The 17,615-nt window shown below is 41.4% G+C and overlaps 1 long non-coding RNA gene and 1 other non-coding gene across 2 annotated transcripts in view; both read right to left on the bottom strand.

The window, feature by feature from the left end:
- The window catches only part of LOC143655659 (uncharacterized), a 12,216-nt gene extending 2,750 nt beyond the window's left edge, over positions 1–9,466 (bottom strand). Inside the window, exon 1 of the long non-coding RNA XR_013162206.1 lies at positions 8,945–9,466. This is a non-coding gene — a long non-coding RNA (uncharacterized LOC143655659). The remainder of the gene's footprint in view (positions 1–8,944) is intronic.
- Positions 8,400–8,563, bottom strand: LOC143656600 (U1 spliceosomal RNA). The gene has a single exon (XR_013162517.1). It is a non-coding gene; the product is annotated as a U1 spliceosomal RNA (small nuclear RNA).
- Positions 9,467–17,615: the final 8,149 nt, after the last annotated feature.

The following is a 17,615-nucleotide window of genomic DNA, read 5'->3' on the forward strand; positions in this document are numbered from 1 at the left end:
CGAGGTGGTTTCCTCAATCCCTTGATGCTGAGTCCCAGGTCATTCTAGGAGTTCTGTCCCACGTTGCCAGGGAGGTCCACACCCCTGGGAGTCGTGTCCCATGTAGAGAGGGGGAGGGTGGCGAGTATGCTTGCCGTGTTGGCTGAGCGACAGGCCGCATCTGAGCAACAAAAGAGGTTCTCTTGGGGTGACTCTTGGGCCTATTTTTAGTAGGCGTATAGCCTATCCTTTGCGGGGATAACTTTCTTACGAACAAACTCCAAGACTGAGAGATCGGCCTATTGATTTTGTTGTCCTCACCGCTTGTGAGAATATCAGGCCTCCAAATGGGGAAGCTGAATTTTCCCTCTTTCTCACCATTCCCCCAAGGGGACTTTGCAAATATTTCTTATTCACCGTTCAAATCACTCTGGGATTTATCGGGGCATCACTCCAGACAAACCTTCAAAATGCCCTACTCAAAGTTCCATGCACTTACGGTGTTCAATTAAGCTGTCCCTATAAGCTGTATTAGGAGATGCACTAGTCAAAATGTTTTGTGTCAAATAAACATTTTTTGCTTTCGTCTCACACATAAGTTAACATTTAAAAATGTTACCGTCTGTTTTCAACACCCTGCAATACTGTCATTCCTTTGTTCTTCCTCATGCAAAAACATTTTTTAATCTGTACATTTAGTCACTATCACTGTACACTGCAAGCATTCCTAGATTATACCATCTCAGTCTTTATCGTCTAGCTTTCCTTCGGATTTCATTTGTGTCCCCAGCCTCCCTCCCCCTATCATTCTCACAATAAGCTTCCTTCAGCATACTAAAGTTATTGTACTACACTTCGGTAGTATCGTGCTATCCATTTCTGAATTTTTACAATCAGTCCCGTTGCACAACCCTCACAGGATACTTCTGAAGTCCAAGGTGTACAATGCTAACTTTGCCACTGAGACACCTGGAAGACTCACAACCAAATCATCCGAGTTGAAAATGCCTGCAAGGCAACTAATCAACGGCCTGTGCCTCCTGATGGGATGCAGTGAGAAGATTGCAGCATCGCCTCTGTGGTGCTGCTGCCAAAAGTGCGTAACCTGAATCTAATTGTTCAGGAATATGAGACTGTTCTAGTTTGCTAGCTGCCGGAATACAACACCCTAAGACTGATTGGCGTTCAATAAAAGGGGATTTATTTTGTTAGTTCTTCAGAGGAAAGGCAGCTAACTTTCACCTGCGGTTCTTTCTTACGTGGGAAGGCACGGGATGGTTTCTGCTGGCTTTTGTTGTATGTATATGCCACAGTTTGTTTAGCCACCTGTCTGTTGATGGACTTTTTGGCTGTTTCCATCTCTTGGTAATTGTAAATAATGCTGCTATAAACATTGCTGTGCAAATGTCCATTTGTGTCCTTGCCCTCATGTCCTTTGAATAGAGGCAGCATATACATGGGTCCTGGTTTTTAATCCATTCTGTCAGTCTTTATCTTTTGATTGGGGAGTTTAATCCATTAACATTTAGTGTTATTACTGCATGGGTAGTACTTTCTTCTACTATTTTGCCTTCTGGATTTTTTATGTCATATCTAATTTTCCTTCTTTTTACCTTTATGCATAGTCTTCCTTTCTACACTCTTCTCCACATCTCTCTCTTCTGTCTTTTCATATCTGTCTCTAGTGCTCCCTTTAGTATTTCTGTAGAGCTGGTCTCTTGGTCACAAATTCTCTCAGTGATTTTTTTTGTCTGAAAATGTTTTAATTTCTCCCACTTTTTTTTCACATTATAAATGTTATATCTTTATACAATCATCCTCAAGAATCAAGGTTACTGGAACGTAACTCAAGTGTTTCAGGTATTTCCCTCCAGATACTCTAATACACCATAAGCTTAAAAGGAATATCTATATAATGTATAAGAATAACTCCAGGACGACTTCTTGACTGTTTGAAATCTCTCAACCATTGAAACTTTATTTTGTCTCATTTCTCTCTTCCTCCTTTTAGTTAGGAAGACTTTCTCAAACCTTTTCTTCTGGGTCTTGGCTCATCCTGAGATTTCTGTCCCATGCTGCCAGGGAGATTTATACTCCTGGGAGTCATGTCCCACATAGGAGGGAGGGTGAATACTGAGAGTTCTTGATAAATTTTTGATGCAAATCCTTTGCCAGTTATGTGATTTGCAAATATTTTCCCCTGAATGAAGTCTGTCTTCACATGGCCCTATTTCTTTTTTTTAAATTTTTCATTAATTAAAAAAAATTACAAGAAACAAACATTCCCAACACATACACTCAGCAATTCACAATATCATCACATAGTTGCATATTCATCATCATAATCATTTCCCAGAACATTAGCATCAACTCAGAAAAAGAAATCAAAAGACAACAGAAAAATATAACAAACAGAAAAAAAAATTGTACAGACCATACCCCTTACTGATCCCTTTCATTGATCACTAGCATTTCAAACTAAATCTATTTTAACATTTGTTCCCCCTATTATTTATTTTTATTCCATATGTTCCTCTCATCTGTTGACAAGGTAGATAAAAGCAGCATCAGACACAAGGTTTTTACAATCACACAGTCACATTGTGAAAGCTCTATCATTATACAGTCAGCATCAAGAAACATGGCTACTGGAACACAGCTCTACATTTTCAGGCAGTTCCCTCCAGCCTCAAAATTTCATCTTGGATAACAAGGTGATATCTATTTAATGCATAAGAATAACCTCCAGGATAACCTCTCGACTCTGTTTGGAATCTCTCAGCCATTGACACTTTGTCTCATTTCACTTTTCCCCCTTTTGGTCGAGAAGATTTTCTCAATCCCTTGATCCTGGGTCTCAGCTCATTCTAGAGTTTTTCTCAATCCCTTGATGCTGAATCTCAGCTCATTCTGGGATTTCTGTCCCACGCTGCCAGGAAGATCCACACCCCTGGTAGTCATGTCCCACATAGACAGGGGGAGGGTGGTGACTTTGCTTGTTGTGTTGGTTGGAGAGAGAGGCCCCATCTGAGCAACAAAAGAGGTTCTCTTGGGGGTGACTCTTAGGCTTAATTTTAAGTAGGCTTGACCTATACCCTGTGGGGTTAAGTTTCATATGAACAAACCCCAAGACTGGGGGCTCAGCCTATAGCTTTGTCTCCCTCTTTTTTGAAGGACAATTTTGCTGGATATAGAATTCTTGGTTGACAGTATTTCTCTTTTAGTAATTTAAATATATCATCCCACTGTCTTCTCACCTCCATGGTTTCTGCTGAGAAATCTACACATAGTCTTATTGGGCTTCTCTTGTAAGTGATGTATTGCTTTTCTCTTGCTGCTTTCAAGATTCTCTCTTTCCCTTTGATTTCTGACATTCTGATTAGTAACTGCCTTGGAGTATGTCTATTTGGATCTTTTCTGTATGTGGTATGCTGCACTTGGTGATCTGTAATTTTAAGTCTTTCATAAGAGTTGGGAAATTTTCAGTGATAATTTTCTCCATTAGTTTTTCTCCTCCTTTCCCCTTCTCTTCTCCTTCTGGGACACCCACAACATGTATATTTGTGCACTTCATATTGTCCTTCAATTCCGAGTCCCTGCTCATATTTTTCCATTTTTTCCCCTATACTTTCTGTTTCTTGTTGAATTTCAGATATTCCATCCTCCAGTTCAGAAATCCTATGTTCTGTCTCTCAAAATCTACCATTGCAGGTTTCCATTGTTTTTTTCATCTCCTCTACCATGCCTTTCATTCCCATAAGTTCTGTGATTTGTTTTTTCAGACTTTCGATTTCTTCTTTTTGTTCATTCCTTGCCTTCTTTATAACCTCTCTCAATTCATTGATTTGGTTTTTGATGAGTTTTCCACATCTGTTCGTATATTCTGAATTGTTTCAGCTCCTGTAGCTCATTTGAATTGTTGGTTTGTTCCTTTGACTGGGCCATATCTTCAATTTTCCTAGTGTGATTTATTATTTTTTGCTGGCATCTAGGCATTTAATTACCTTAATTAGTTTATTCTGGAGATTGCTTTCACTTCTTTTACCTAGGGTTTTCTTGCTGGATGAATTTGTTGTCTGTCTGTTCTTTGACATTCAGTTCAACTTTATCTGGACCTCTAGCTTAGGTCTTATTTAACAGAGAAGATTTTTTCAGTTCTTGTTTTCTTGTTTCTTGCCCTGCTTGTATGGTGCCTTCCCCCCCCACACACACACACTTAGGAGGGTGTACTTAGGTATTATAGACCCCGGCCAGATTTTCCCAGACCAAACTGGCCTCCTATCAGGAGGAAAGAGTCACCTGCATTGGTTTTCCCTGAGGGTGAGACCCAGAAGGTTGAAAGACTTTCCTGTGAAGTCTCTGGACTCTGTTTTTCTTATCCTGCCCAGTATGTGATGCTTGTCTGCCTACAGCTCCCACCAGCATAAGATGATGTGGTACCTTTAACTTTGGCAGACTCTCCCTGCTGGGAACGTGGTGGAGATGGAGGAGAGGTTATAGGCTGTTTTTAATGGCTTCAAATTACCAAGCCCTGGGGTCTCAATTCCTTGAGAGAGGGATTCCACCTGAGTTGGACTGCCCCCCTCCACTGGGAAAGGCATAGTCTCCAGACAAGCCCTCAAAAAACCTTGTTTCTGCCTATGTCTGAGGCAGTTGCAGCCTGAGAAGTCCTGCCGCTGAATCCAGAGGCAGTCAAGCCTTTGTAGAAACACAGCCACAAAAACCTATGTTTCCTTTTTTTTTCTTTTTCCATCAGCCCTGCCCCCTTGGCACTGGGGCAAAAAATCAGCAACTTCTGCTTTGAGCAGGTTAACCTGAGCTGAGGTCCTATTTTTAGTAGTCAGAACTTGTTAATTAATTCCACAATTGGTGTTTAGTTGGGCTCAGCCCCTGCTGCTGGTAAATTCTCTTTCCTGTCCCCTCTGGGAAGCAGTCTATGGGGGAGGGGCACCAGCCGCAGCAGCTTTGGGAACTCATAGTTTTGGGGGGGCTCGCAGCCGGTCCAGCTGGTCCAGACTGGGGTATGCTGTGTGTCCAGTCACTGACTTGACCCAGGAGCTGTTCTGTACTGTTTCTAGTTATTTAATAGTTTTTCTGGAGGACGAACTAAAATGTGCACATTGTTAAGCTACCATCTTGGCCTGGAAGTCCCCCCTCACCCTCATTTTTAAAGGGCAATTTTGCTGGATATAGAATTCTTGTTCCGCAGTTTTTCTCCTTTAGAATCTTAAATATATCATACCACCACCTTCTCACCCCCATGGTTTCTGCTGAGAAATCCACACATAGTCTTATTGGGTTTCTCTTGTATGTGATGGATTGCTTTTCTCTTACTGCTTTCAAAATTCTTTCTCTTTGACATCTGACAGTCTGAGTAATAAGTGTCTTGGAGTAAGTCTATTTGGACCTATTCTGTTTGGGGTATGCTATGTATCTTGGATCTGTAATTTTATGTCTTTCATAAGAGATGGGAAATTTTCAGTAATAATTACCTCCATTAGTCTTTCTCCTTCTTTTCCATTCTCTTCTCCTTCCGGGACACCCAAAACACATATACTCGTGCACTTCATGTTTTCATTCAATTCCTTGAGACCCTGCTCAAATCTTTCCATTCTTTTCCTTATATTTTCTTTTGTGTGTCAGATTTCAGATGTCCAGTCCTCCAGTTCACTAAACCTTTCTTTTACCCCTTCAACTCTATCCTTGTAGGTTTCCATTATTTTTCACCTCTTCCCCTCTGCCTTTCATTCCCATAAGTTCTGTGATTATTTTTTCAGACATTTGATTTCTTCTTTTTGTTCACCCATTGCCTTCTTTATATCCTTCTGCAACTCATTATTTGATTTTTGATGAGATTGTCCAAGTCTGTTTGAACATCCTGAATTACTTGTGTCAACTCCTGTATCTCATTTGAACTGTTGATTTGTTCCTTTGACTGGGCCATATCTTCAATTTTCCTATTATGACTCATTATTTTTTGCTGGCATCTAGGTATTTTATTTCCTTAATTAGTTTATTCTGGAGATTGTTTTCACTCTTTTACCTAGAATTTTCTTCCTGGATGCCTTTGTTCTCTGTTCTTTAACATTCAGTTCAGCTTATTCTAGACCTCTAGCATAAGTCTTGATTAATGGATCAAAATTTTTCAATTCTTGTTTTTCTGTTTCTTGCCCTGGTAACATGGAGTTTTTTTTTTTTTTTTTTCTAGGAGTGTCTACTCAGATATTATAGACACCAGTCAGATTTTCCCAAACCAGACTGGCCTTCTCTCAGGAGTCACCTACATCAGTTTTCCTTGAGGGTGAGGCCAAGTAGGTTGACAGAGTTTACTACGAAGCCTCTAGACTGTGTTTTTCCTATCCTGCCCAGTATGTGGTGCTTGTCCACCTGTGGCTTCCCACCAAGCATAAAGTGATGCAGTGCCTTTAACGTCAACAGACTCTCCATGCTGTGGGCATGGTTGAGACAGAGAGATTATAGGCTGGCTTTAATTGCTGTAGTTTTCCAGTCCCTGGGGTCTCTTGAGGGAGGGATTCCACCTGAGTTGTGCCCCACCTCTCTCCAGGGGAAGGCACAGCCTCCAGGGAATTAACTCCTCTCACTTGACCAGCCACTTTGTGTCTCAGAGAAGCTTAATTGCACCCTTGCCTGGGGCAGTTGGAGACTAAGAAGCCTTTTCAATTGCTTCTTGCAATGACATGATTTTTCCCTTCTTTTGCTTTCATCATAGGGTCTAGGGTAGCAATCATCTCTTTAGTAAATAGTTCTAACAGAGAAGATAACACAGCCATTTTAAATTTATTTGTTCCTTTGTCTTTCTCTAGACAGTCCCAAAACTGAATAGCTGCTGCTAAGATTTGGGTAATAACCCTTGCCATCTTGCACTTTTTCTCTAACTACAGTTTAGATAGTTGGCAAGAGAGCAGACACAAAGGTGGATAAGCCCAGACTGGCACGATTTCAATTTGCCTTGGGGTCCATGCCATTACAACTTGAGAAAGCCTCAAACCACTGATGGAATTCAATGGGGGACTGACTCACACATTTTCTGGGTACATTGCAGCAATTTGTCCTAGCTCATCTTTAGTGGAAAGGCTTCAGTACGGCCTCAGTAACACCTCTCAATGGGTTTCTAGGGCTCTTAATTGTCCCATAGTTGTGCAGGTGATGGATAGTTGGCTTCCCTTCCTCTGATCCCACCCACAATGTCGTCAGTCATCTTCCTCCATGTGCTTACTCCATCACAGAGCAAAGTCTGCTGGTTGCAGAGTTCCAAGAAGCAGAAGGTGCAAAACAAACTGAAGAGTATGACAGGAAATATCAGCTTAAAAGAAAAGAAGGCTTTAAATGAATATCAGGTGGTTAGAAGGGCAGCTGGATTCTTACTTTGCTTGCCCTAGGGCATATGGGTACCTTCTCAATAGCCTCAGCTCAGCCAGCAAATCAAATAGAAGGACTGATTTTTCTCCCACTGAGAAAAGAAAGATGTAGAACTATGTGACACTTTGGTTTTTTTTTTTTTTAACCCTGTATTAGCATAACGGTTTTGTTTGCCTTTTCTCAAGTGCCTAGTGTCTGTTACTCTAGACCCTTTTTCCTTCATAAAGGATACAAGCTTTTATCCAAGTTGTCAGTTATTGCTATTCCCTGATCATGTCTCTGTATCATTTCGGCTTTCGTAAGTTCAAGGTGTGTGTATGATAAGGGACTCTCAGAGGTGGAATCTGGGCTGAGTCAGGAAGTGAAGTGGACTCAAGGATGGAGACACAAAAACCTGGGTCCTCAAACAGGGCAGGTTATTCATTACCTACTAAAGAGGTTTCTTGTCTCCTCCTGGAGGGAACTCAACTAACAAAAGAACCCTCTGTTCAAAAGATCACTGCCTACTTTTCCCCAGAATCAACTTGAAGTAGGAAGGAATAAATGAGGCAGGTGAAACGGGAGCAGGAACAACAAATGAAAGGAGAAGAAAGGCTCATGTGTGTATTACGGTTCTCTAGAGAATCAGAATCAACAGGTAACATTTGCAAATATAAAACTTGTAAAAGTGTCTCACGCAACCATGAGAACGCAGAGTCCAAAACCTGCAGGGCAGGCTGTGAAGTCGATGATTCCTATGGAAGCTCTAGACAAACTCCACAGGAAAGGCTTGCCAGCCAAAGCAGGAAAACAAGAACCTGTTTCTTCCGAATCCTTTGAAAGTTTCCAGTGATTAAATTCACCGTAACGCTCTGCAGATGACTCTCCTTGCAACAATTAACTTCCAGTGCAATGTATTTCACAGCTTAGAACTTTCTGCCATTGCATAACACAAGAAAACACGAACTCCAACAACACTTCCAGAATAAAAGAAATCAGATTTCTTTTCAAAGCCAAAGCAGAAAAAAATGTAAAGTCTAACGTTGCAGTACCAGAAAAATCAGGGAAGAACGCGAACGCAGTCCCCCACTACCACAAATTATGCAGTCGAGTTTCCCACATTTGGGGAAATCGCAGAGGTCAACACATCCGGAGTGCAATGAATAAGCCTCGCCCTAGGAAAACCACCTTCATGATCATAGTATCTCTCCTGCCAGGTAAGTATGAACTGCAGTGTTCGCCTTGCTCCTTACCCTCGCCCCCGCCGCACTCTACACAGGCGGTCGCTTCAACTGCGTGCCCTCCGCGCCCCCAAGTTCCCGACCACCCTTTCATCGGTCCCAGAAGGCAGAAACGCCATGTCGGAAACGTTCGGATTTTGCCCTCAGCACGAGACGTGGCAGCCGGACCAGGCGCCTCTGCGCGATATGCTCATCTACATACTCCACGCCCCTGCCGCACTGCCCCCAACGGCGGCCCGTCTGCCTCCCCCGGGACCAACAGTCCTTTAGGAAAAATTTTGTGAGCTGCGCTAACTTTTCGAATTCAAACGGACGTTTTGTAGCATGTAGTTTAAGATGTTTGTACAAGAAAAGAACACACGTACCTTAGAAGGATGAAGCCTAAAAATCAGCATGCCTAGTGAATTCTCAAGTACCACGTAATACTAAAATGGCCGATGGATCAAGGACCATTATTTTGGCAGTAAGGTGGGAACCGGCAGGATTCCCGCTGAAAAGGTGGAGTATTCTTCCGATGCCGTTTCAAAAAAATCCATTAAAACGTATAGAAGTTGAAGGAACACCGTGAGAAACAGCTTTTTAAGCCTCGAAAAAACAGGCAAAATAAAAACAAACAAGGAAGAACTACTTCGTAGTGAGCAACGCTTGAACACTGCGTAGAAAACCGCCTACTAGAACGTACGTATGGTAACACCTCATAAACTTAGAGTGTTACTCCCACTTGAAGTAACCAAACTCAGGAAAAACCGCGAACGCAGCGCCTCAGTAGCACTAATCGAGCAATCCATTTTCCTACATTTCAGTTATTTGCAAGTACCAACATACCCAAGGTACGATAGATAAATCTCACCCAAAAAAGAACAACCTATATAACGACAATATTTCTGCTATCCGGTAAGTATAAACTAAGTCGCCCGCCCCGCTCCACGCCATCGCGGCCGCCGCGCTCTGCACACACGGTCACTTCACATGTGCGCCCTTCGCTCCCCACTTGCCGAACCCCCCTTTCTTTCACCTCGGAAGTCGGAAACACTAACTCGGGAATATTCGGATCTTGCCCAGCAGCACCGCGCATGGGCCCAACCTGAACGGGACCAGCAGCCTCTGCGCGCTTTCCTCATCTACATATGACACGCCCGTGCCGTGATACCCCAACGCTCCAGTCTTTCTCCCACCCCGACCTACTAAGGCCCACGAAAGACCCGCCGAGACCTAGCAATGTCTTCAGTCCAGCAAAGAGTCTTGAGCTCAATTCGTTCTGGTCAGTTCAAACTCATCCGCACGAACAGAGCGTCAAACGTTAACTACTACTATCAGTTTCGTCACCAACATAACGTGGAATTTTCTTAGCCCTCATTCCTGAATCTTCCTGAATTCGAATGTTGTAAACTCAGACTATGTAGTAACCTAATCGATTAACAGTGAAAGGAAAACTTGAAGAATAGCCGGGCAAAGAGTCCCTATCCTGGAGCGAGGAGGGGTGTTGAAGAGTCTCTGAAAATCAAGTGAACGGAAACGGAAGGTGCCACGTTTCTGTCCCCGGGGGTTACCTGGACTTGCCTTTTCCTCTACCATCGAAGAGGATTCATTCTCCAGGCTGAGAAGAGATTAACGGTGGTCACGTGTGCACCCTCCCCATATGTACGGAAAATGGTTAAACTATTGTGCGTTCCTGGTCGTCCGTGCTGTGGAGCAAAACTGGGCAGTAGAGAGAATTAGGGGATATAGGAGCAGAGGAAATTGTGCTGAAGTATCCTTTTTAAAAAAGATATTTTTGTTGATAAATCTTCACACACATACAGTCCATACATGGTGCACAATCAATGACTCACAATATCATCACATAGCTGTGCATTCATCACCAAGATCATCTTTTCAACAGCCGCATCACTCCAGAAAAAGAAGACCCTCTTGGCGCCACCTCGGGAACATTTCGATTTTGCACAACAGCACCAGATGCGGCAGCCCAGACTGCGTGGGCCCCACCAGCCTCTGCGCTTCATGCTCATCTACATACGCCATGCCTCTGCCGCAACGTCGCCAGCGGGGACACATTTATCTGCCACCTGGACGCCGGACCTTAACCCAGGCCCATGAGACCTGCTCTGACTTTATTTTGTGCCGTGTCTTTTAAAGTCAGGTGTAGTGGAAACACAGGGATAGAACATACGTGGGATGTTCCATCAGTGCTTTTCAAACTTTCCTCGATTGGGGAGGGAGGGGGTATCTCGTTAAAATGCAGGTTCTAATTCAGTGAAGCTTGCGAAGGTAGGGACTAAGACTGTCTGCATTCCTAATGGGCCCCTGTTCTAACACAGCACAGCCCCCTTCCTCCCCACCTGTTCTAGTTTGCTAGCTGCCAGAATGCAATATACCAGAAACGGAATGGCTTTTAACAAGGGGAATTTAATGAGTTGCTAGTTTACAGTTCTAAGGCTGAGAAAATGTCCCAATTAAAACAAGTCTATAGAAAATTCCAATTAAAGGCATCGGGGGAAAGATACCTTGGTTCAAGAAGGTCGATGAAGTTCAGGGTTTCTCTCTCAAGTGGAAGGGCACATAACAAACACAGGCAGAGTTTCTCTCTTATCTGGAAGGCACATGGTGAACACAGTCAGGGTTCCTCTCTCATCTGGAAGGGCACATGGCAAGCATAGCGTCATCTGTTAGCTTCTTCTCCTGGCTTCCTGTTTCATGAAGCACCCCAGGAGGCATTTTCCTTCTTCATCTCCAAAGGTTGCTGGCTGGTGGGCTTTTCTTCTCATGGCTATGATGTTCTGCTCGGCTCTCTCTGAATCTCTTTCATTTTCCAGAATGTTTCCTCTTTTATAGGACTCCAGAAACTATCAAGACCCACCCAAATGGGCGGAGACATGTTGTCACCTATTCCAGTTTAACAAAACACTTGATTAAATCACATCTCCAGGGAGATGATCTGTTTACAGTTTCAAACATACAGTATTGAATAGAGATTATTCTGCCTTTACAAAAATGGGATTTTGATTAAAACATGGCTTTTCTAGGGTCCATACATCCTTTCAAACCAGCACAACATCTCATGGTGATGTCTGATGGGCTCCAAATATCTCCAGACATCTGTGTCTGTGTTCCGTCTGTCGGCCTTGCTCTGAAGTTTCTGTTGGCTCCCTCTCTGTTGGCTTTGTTGTTTCTGTCATTTTTCACTGTCTGAAAAATGTTCCCTCTTTTAAAGGATTCCAGTAAATTGATTAAGACCCGCCTGGAATGGATAGAGTCACATTTCCTTGTAATCAAAGGGTCACGCCCACAATTGGTGTGCCACTTCTCCATGGAGATAACCTAATCAAACATTTCCATCCTATAGTATTCAATCAGGATTAAAAATAAATGGCTGCCTCCATAAGATTGGATCAAAACTAAAACATGGCTTTTCTGAGGAACATCATATTTTCAAACCAGCCCATGAACCTATGAAGATACAAAAGATAGTTTATTTCTGTTACACAGTCTGGCCTCAATATGATTTAGAATCAGGAAAGAAATGGCCTGAGAATGGTTCTATAGAAAAAACACTGTATTACAATTAGATTTGTTCTGCAAAAGAAAGCAAAGTGGGATATGATGATGTATAGTTAATCCCTTATTAGTTTCTCTCAAAAGCGAATGTTGCGAGATGCAGGTTCAATTACTGGACTCTGCCCATCCCACCAAAAAAAAAAAAAAAAAAAGAAGAAGAAGAAGAAGAAGCCAATGTTGATAAAAATATATATAAAATCTTACCTGCGAATGTTAGTGGAGAAAAGAAAAAATGTCTTCCTTGATTCAAATCTGAGAGATCCAATAGAACCTTTATTAACTCCTTCATCTGTATAGCACTTCCACCCTATAACCAAGGGGCCAATAGGTCAGAAAAGAAGAAAACTCCCCAACCTCTTCCTCTTCCTTCTCTGTATCCCCCATTACCAGAGGTAAGGGAGCCTGAGATAGAAATGGTCTCCACTTTCTATACCCTCCAGGGTACTCAGTTTGGCTAGGACTGCTCTCTAAAACCAGCAGCAAAGCCACCTGCAAGACTTCTAGCTGTCCAGCAAGTGCCTATAGTAGACAAACAGGGATGCCTGAGAGGATTCGTATATGTGCATACCCCATTCTCCACATCAGATTTATATAATTGGGAAAATAATACCCCACTCTATAAAGAAGACCTTAAGAAAGTAGATTAGTTACTTCAATATTACCAACCTGTAACCCAAATTGGGCTAATATTCAAGCAGAGAAGAAAATAAGTAAATGAAAAAGTAGGGTTCAAATTAGTGAGTTTTACATTTCAGTTTCTGTTTCTTGTGTGTCTAATTTTCTATTTGTATCTGTTTGCTCAGTGTATATTAGCCTCCCAATGGTGAAGTAGTAAAAACTCCATTCACCCAAGAAAGCACCTGAGCCTCTGAGAAGTGGCCAAAACTTTATTGTCAGCAGACTGGCAGAGCTCTCCATCCAAAGTCTGAGCCCTGAATATTCTTAGTTTCCAGGTTATATAGACTAATAAGCAAGGCAGAAGTCACTATGGGAATGGGCAGTAAACACTGGAAAGGTACGGAATTTCTTTTTCTGAGATGGGACATGCTCAGACATGTTCTGCAAACATGACCAGAACCAGAGTGTGCGGACATAACCCAAGGCAGGTTCTGTGGACGTGACCAAGGACAGACAGCTGCTGCAGACATGTTGTTTTACTCCCTGCTTTTTACATACTTTAGGAGTACATAATTTCATACATAAATTCATAAGGTGATATGCAGGAATACACATAAATTCATAAAGTTATACAACAATAATATTGAGGTGATACACATGAATTAAATGATACAAAATACTGAGGTAAAAACTTGTAAACTGCCTCAGTGGTAATGCAAAATTAACAAACAAAATCCTTAAAGGAGGGGATGCAAGGGTAGTTCAGTGGTAGAATTCTTGCCTGCCATGTGCCATGTGGGAGACCTGGACTCGATTCCTGGCCCATGCACTTCCCCAAAAAACAAGCAAGTAAACAAACAAAAAAAACAACCAAACAAAAATTCAACAAATGGTGCTACAATAACAGGATACTCACATGGAAAAAGAATGAAATGTGACCCCTGCCATGAAGCATACAAAAAAAAATTCTCTAATGAGTTCTGTTTGAATTGCTTAAAGATAAATAAGTACATATGTACATGTGTGTATATGTATGTGTGTGTATGTGTACTCCTGGGGGTCCCTGCCCCCCCAAAAGAAAAAAGAACTGCTCTAGGTACTAGGGTTCAAAGCCTTTGTATTTATAAGTATTGTAAACAAACCTGATCCTTAGAAAGAAACTGCTACCACCCCCTTGGAATTTCCTAAAGGCAGCAGAGGGCTGCCTCAGAAAATGGCAAAAACTTTTACCAAATGTCTGGGACACATGTTAGGTGAAACAGATCTAAAAATTGGAAACAACTAAAAGAAAGGCATAGGAACTGTCATCAATGCTAAGACCACGTTATAGGTCTTAACTCCCATCACCCTCAGTTAGAACTTTTAAAACCAAATTCAACAGACCAGACCTCATTCTTTCAGTCTCACCCATTCCTGCCTCTGGGTCCTCTTAAATCTTGGCCAAATATGAATGAATCAGCTAACAGCTATAGAGGAAGAGTTTGGTTGCAGAAAGATGGGTAGGTTTGGTCTTGGTTTAGAATTCCTTCTACTGGGCCTGGAGATTAGAAATGTAGGCACAGAGGAAATGTTACAGAATAGACCATGTTTGTTCTGTGAGAATTCCCAATTTAAAATTATTTGTTTTCAATAATACCTTTGCAATGGTAATCTTATACTTTTGCAATAAACAAATCATTATTAAAATATAAATAGCCTTGGAATAGGGATCATTGAATAAGTTAATTGCCAATTTTCAGTAAGTAAATGAAAATGTCTTTAAGAGTTATGGAAAAGTTTTCCTGGGTTTTTGCTTGTGGGACAAATTAAACAATTTTAGTATATTTCCAGGATTTGATGCTTTTGAGGTTTGTATTATTAGTTTGTTAAGTTGCTGGAATGCAGTATACCAGAATTGGAGCAGCTTTTATAAAGGGAACTTAATAAGTCATATGTTGGGCGGGCCACAATGGCTCAGCAGGCAAGAATGTTTGCCTGCCATGCCAGAGGACCCGAGTTCGATTCCCAGTGCCTGCCCATGTTAAAAAACAAAAATAATAAGTCATATGTTTACAGTTCTAAGCCTATGAAAATGTCCAAACTAAGGCATCCAGGAAAAGATGCCTTACTTCAAGAAAAGCCAGTGAGAATGGAACACCTCTGTCAGCTGAGAAGGCATGTGACTGGCATCTTCTGATCCCTTGCTTCTGGGCTCCATTGCTTTAAAGATTTGCTTTAAGGAAATGTGTGTAGTTTTCTTCTCAAGAATGCATATGACAAAGCCTGGGTGAGTATGGGAAGTTATGAAAGTTTGTGGAAATGAAATTTCTTTGTATAATCAATGCTGACTAAAAGTTGATCAACGTGTCTGAGGGAGGATAGTTTTGTCCTGAAGTAAAATGGCTAGTTTTAATGTGGAAGACAAGATCTGAGTGGATATGGAAAGTTGTAAGTTTGTGAAGGTTTGTTTTGTTTGTTATAGCCAATGCTAACCAAAAATTTGATAGGCTTGGGTGCTGATTTGAATCTGTTGTGTACCCCAGAAAAGCTACATCCTTTAATCCTCATTCAATATTGCTAGATGGTACTAGCAATTTTTTGATTGTTTCTATGAAGATGTGACCCAACCAATTGTGAGTGGTAGCTTTTGATTAGATGGTTTCCATGGAGATATGTCTCTACCCAGTCAAAATGGGGTTGCTTACTGGAGCCCTTTAAGGAGGAACCATTTTGGAATGGTTCAGCAATCAGGACAGAGTCCACACAGCCAGAGACCTTTGGAGTTGAGGAATGAAAATGTCCCCAGGGGAGCTTCATGAAACAAGAAGCTAGGAGAGAAAACTTTGCAGACATCGCCATGTGCCCTCCCTGCTGAGGGAGAACCGAACTTCACTGGCCTTTTTTTTTTTTTTATTAATTAAAAAAAATTAACAACAAACAAAAACATTAACATATCATTCCATTCTACATATAATCAGTAATTCTTAATATCATCACATAGTTGCATATTCATCATTTCTTAGAACATTTGCATCAATTTAGAAAAAGAAATAAAAAGACAGCAGAAAAAGAAATAAAATGATAACAGAAAAAAAAGATTATACATACCATACCCCTTACCTCTCACTTTCATTTATCACTAGCATTTCAAACGAAATTTATTTTAACATCTGTTCCCCCTATTATTTATTTTTATTCCATATGTTCTACTCTTCCATTGATATGGTAGATAAAAGGAGCATCAGACACAAGGTTTTCACAATCACAGTTCACTGGCCTTTCTTGAGTGAAGGTAATCTTTTGTTGGTGCCTTAATTTGGACATTTTCATGGCCTTAGAACTGTCAACTAGCAACTTAATAAATTTCTCTTGTTAAAAGCCTTTCCATTTCTGGTGTATTGCATTCCAGCAGCTTACAAACTAGAACAGTTTGTTTATAATTCTTTTGTGTCAAACTGTGTGTTCTAGTTTGCTAGCGGCTGAAATGCAATGTACCAGAAATGGAATGGCTTTTATAAAGGGGAGTTTAATAAGTTGCTAGTTTACAGTTCTAAGGTCCAGAAAATGTCCCAGTTAAAACAAGTCTATAGAAATGTCCAATCTAAGGCATCTAGGGAAAGATAGCTTGGTTCAAGAAGGCTGATGGCATTTAGCGTTTCTCTCTCAGCTGGAAGGGCACATGGTGAACATGGTGGTGTCTGCTATCTTTCTCTCCAGGCTTCTTCCTTCATGAAGATACCTGGGAGGCATTTTCCTTCTTCATCTCCAAAAGTCACTGGATGATGGCTTTCTTGCTTTATGGTTCTGTAGCTTTCTGAAGCCTTCTCCATACTTCTTTTATAGGATTCCAGTAAATTGATCAAGACCTGCTGTAGAATGGGTGCAGACATCTCCATCTAATCAAGTTTAATACCCACAATTGATGAGTCTCATCTCCATGGAGATAACCTAATAAAGTTTCCAACCTATAGCACTGAATAGGTATTAGAAGAAACAGTTGCTCCCACAAAATTGATTAGGATTAAAACATGGCTCTTCTAGGGTACATAAATCCTTTCAAACCAGCACACTGTATTCATACAAAGCTGAAGTTTAGTCTTCTCTCTGTTAAAATAATGCAGATTATTGGTTTGCACTTAATGAAAAGTTATAGAGTTTTCTTAACCATCTGAGTGTTCTGTCTGTTCTGTCTAGAAGACAAAGATTCTATGTCATTTCAGAATAGTATCCATGTTAGTGCTTATGTTGATCTTATCATCCTCTATTTTAGAAGACATGTCTTCTCACTTATAAAGTATTTCAGTCTGCTAAAAGCTGCCAGAATGCAATATACCAGAAATGGACTGGCTTTTACAATGGGGATTATTGGCTTACAATTTTATAGTTCTAAGGCCATGAAAATGTCTAATTTAAGGTATCAATAGGATGATATCTTGCTCTAAAGAAAGGCTGCTGGCGTCTGGAACACCTCTGTCACATGAGAAGGCACATGGCCAACATCTGCTGGTCATTCTCTCCAAGGGTTCATTGCTTTCAGCTTCTAGCTTCTGTGGCTTCCTCTCTCAGTTCCTCCAGGGTTTTTTTTTTCCCCCTCTCCAGATTTCTCTGGGTATTTCTCTCTGAGCTGTCTTGGCTTTTTTCTGTGTCTTTTCTCTTCTCATAAAGGACTCCAGTAAAGGCATTAAGACCCACCTTGAATGGGCTGGGTCATATCTCATTTGAAATAACCTCACCAAAAAGTCCCAACCACAATAGGTCTGCACCCACAGGAATGGATTAAAAGAACATGAACTTGATTACTTCTCCCAGACTTCTTGGTAGTGGGAGATTTGTTGCCCACCCCCTTGTATTCTCCAGCTTTGCTTGCCCCTACAAGTCCTCATC

The sequence above is a fragment of the Tamandua tetradactyla genome, chromosome 14, assembly GCF_023851605.1.
Source record: "Tamandua tetradactyla isolate mTamTet1 chromosome 14, mTamTet1.pri, whole genome shotgun sequence".
Lineage (NCBI taxonomy): Eukaryota > Metazoa > Chordata > Mammalia > Pilosa > Myrmecophagidae > Tamandua > Tamandua tetradactyla.